We start from the raw sequence: 3,595 nt of genomic DNA on the forward strand, positions 1-3,595 counted from the left end.
CAATGGTACCTCTATTTTCAACTATGCTTGGTGTTATCCCAGTCCAGAGACCCTCTGTTTTAAGTCTTTCCAAAGGACAAATTTATAATCTCTAGTCTGTTGTCTGACTGTGTGCAACGGCGAAGAGGATTGAGGAGCGGAGGAGGGCAGCTTATACTTTCATCTTAAACTAGACTTTTAATCAGTTCTATTTTAACTCTACTTTCAGCCCCACTTCCAGGGGTACCTGGTGCCACCAGGTAGAGAGACTTAGTGGGTTTTGGGACAAAAGTTGAGTTACTTCTTGAATTTTCCTACTGCTGACTTAAAATTCAGCTTTATTATGGCTACTAAGTCAGTTATCACTCATACAATGTCTTCCCAAATGCCGTATTGGTGTAGGCATTATCTCACCTATTCTCCTTGGTCTTGTAAGGATTTTTTTCTCCTTTTGGGGATCATTTTAGTGTCTTTTAAGTGAAGTTTCAGAATGGATAAAAACTAAGCACTTGTATTCAATCTGCCATCTTCAAAGATGTCTCTCAATATAAAATTTATAAATGCGACACCATTCTCTACCCCACTGGTGTTTCCTACCAGACCTTATTCTACACAATACTCACAGTGACTAATTAATAAATAGTAGGCTAAATAAATTAGCACTTAGGGAACATTTGCGGAATGATTGTTGAACCTCCTCACACTGTCATCACTTAAAGCCTTGTCTGCCTTTCCTTTTTTTCAGTATTCCTTTCTCCAATCCAGGTTTCATCCACACTGATCTTGTATCTGTGCTGTCCAATATGGTAGCCACTAGCCACCTGTGCCTAATGATACGTCTTCAAACAGAGCCCTGCTCTCTCCTACATTTGTACTTTTACATATACTGTTCCCTCCATCTGGAATGTGATCTTTATTGTGCTCTTAGTTTGAGATTAAGATCTGTTTCTGAGAGACCTTACATAAACCACTCAACCTTCTCCCAAATTCTGGATTAGATGCCCTTCCTTCGTCCACTCAGAAAACTACGAGTTTACTCTTTTAGAGTACTTGACAAAGTTTCCTATATTATTATTATTGTTGTTGTTGTTATTTTTTTTTTTACTTTTCTTGCCACTAGACTTTGAGTTCATCTAGGATAAAAATTCATGTTATTTACGTCTGTATCATTGAGACCTATATCAATGTTTAAAATTGGGTACGTTTTGGGAAGTAAAGAATAAAGAAAGAAACATGCAAGAAAGGAAGAAGGAAAAAGCGAGGGGAAGAGGAAGGTCAGAAGGATAAGAAGACTTTACCATGGCATTCAGTCCCATTTGACCTGTGCTTTCAACACAACTCATTTTCAGCTCACATTTTTATTAACTCAGTATATGCTGCCCATTCTTTTAGGAGGATTATAGCTCCCATCGACTAACATCAGGTTTGGCCATGTGACCTGCCTTGCACATTCAAATGTGAATGAAAATGACATGTGACACTTTAGAGCTGAAGCTTCAAAGCTATTGTGTGGTTCAGTCATATTTCCATTTGTTTTTTTGTCACCAAATCAGTGAAGTTCCAGGTAGGAGATGATTTTTTTACTGTATCCTGAAAAGAAGACAGCATGGAACAAAGCTATAACTAAATTACAATGGAGCTGACCTTCACGTGGATGGAGAAATAAGCCTCTGTTAGCCACCAATTCAGGGCTGTTTATTATTCGACAATAACTAAGCTAAATGATAGATACAACTGGTGATAATCTCATAGGTATACAATACAATAAAAACTATAGGATTTGAGAATATAGTACTTAGAAGTTCATCTTATTAGCCTCTGCCCAGAAATCTTCTGTCCAGTATCCTGGACTTTTTAAATTCTGTCTGAACTCCTTTGGTGCCAGGGAAGGGAGCTCATCAGATTGTATGTCAGTTTATTTCATTGCTAGAATTCAAATTGTCAAAATACTTTTCAGTCGGTTCTCCCTCACTGGTTCTTGTGTTGCCACCTGTAGCCACCCAGATCAATCCACTCTATATTCCACAGGAAAGAACTTGAGTTATTAGAAATTTAATCACATCCAGACTAAACATTGCCAGTCTTACCCAGTTAGAAGACTTAGAAGATGAGACAGAAGCTATTTTAACTCTTTAAAATAAATAAAGGCATCCTTTCTGGTCCAAAGATATCATGATTCATGATTTTTTGTATATTTCACAAATGGAAATGGTACTTTTTAACGAATTTTCCCATTTTACAACTTTAAATTTCACAGAAACATACAATCAATGAGCTTGATCCTTTGTAAAATAAATTATCAATATTTTGCCAACGTGCTTCCAAGAAAGCCTATTTAAAATGCTCATGATTTAGTTAACATGTCTTAAAAACAACAATGCACATTTAAAATGCTTCAAAATAGTCAGGAGGCGTATAGCTCTAAGTAGATGCTACTATATTTTTAGAAAACCCATCATGTTTGTATTCCAATGAGCTTTTCACTAATTTATGTGTTGTGTTGCTTTTAAATTCACAAAAAGGCCATTGTTAGGAGAAATAGTCTCTGAGTGACTTCAGAGGATAAAAGAAAAAACAGAATAATCAAAAAATAATGGAGGACGGGGGAAAGATTACTGTTTTGAATAAACGGTTTTCTTGTTCTATCATTGATCCTTTTTATTTAACTACAAAAGTAAATCATGAATACATGCTTATTATAAAAAATAAATTCAAACATTACCAAATTTTTTAGAGCACACTGTTCAACAGAACTTTCTGTGATGATGGAAATGTTCTATATCTGCACTGTTCAATAAAGCAGCCATTAGCTACCTGTAGCTATAGAGCAAACTAGAAATATAGCTACCGAGACTGAGGAATTGATTTTCATTTTTATTAAACTTTAATTAAATTAACTTAAATACTCATATGTGGCTAGCGGCTATCATAATGGATAGCACAGATGCAAAATGAAAAAGTAAAATCACATTCATCTTCTAAGAAACCATTGTTAGTGGTTTGGCACTTTCTTTGGACAATTTGGGACTTAGGGGATTATGCTATGTGTCATATATAATTAATACAGTAGTTTAGAGCATGGGCTCTGGAGTCAGATAGCTTGGATTCATATCCTGAGTCTATAGCATACCAGATGTATGACCTTAAGCAAGTTGGCTAACCTATCAGTTTCCTCATCTATAAAATGGGGTTAGTAACAGTAACTACCCCTTAGGAATCTTTTGAGAAATAAATTATCCAATACATTTAAAGCCCTTAAAACAGTTCTTGGTACATAATAAACATTCAATAAATGTTGGATATTGGTATTATTATTTTATGTATTCTGTTCTGTGGCTTATATTACACTTATTGCCTTAGTAAGCTTTCTATGTAAGAGCATAAAGATCTACCTTATTTTTTAAATGCAAACTTATTTTTAATTACAAAAAACAATAAATGTACATGTTTAAAAAACAGAGTAGTCAAAAATCTGCTGACTTTCACTTTCTGAAATGGTAGACTAGGTAACTTAACTCAATCCTCTTCTAAGATACTATAGGAAAAGGACCAAAATTTTTTTAACTGCTTAAAAGAACTGAAAATCTAACCAAATAGTAAAGAATTACCAAGTCAG

The sequence above is a fragment of the Pteropus vampyrus genome, unplaced genomic scaffold (genome assembly GCF_000151845.1).
Source record: "Pteropus vampyrus isolate Shadow unplaced genomic scaffold, Pvam_2.0 Scaffold220, whole genome shotgun sequence".
NCBI lineage: Eukaryota > Metazoa > Chordata > Mammalia > Chiroptera > Pteropodidae > Pteropus > Pteropus vampyrus.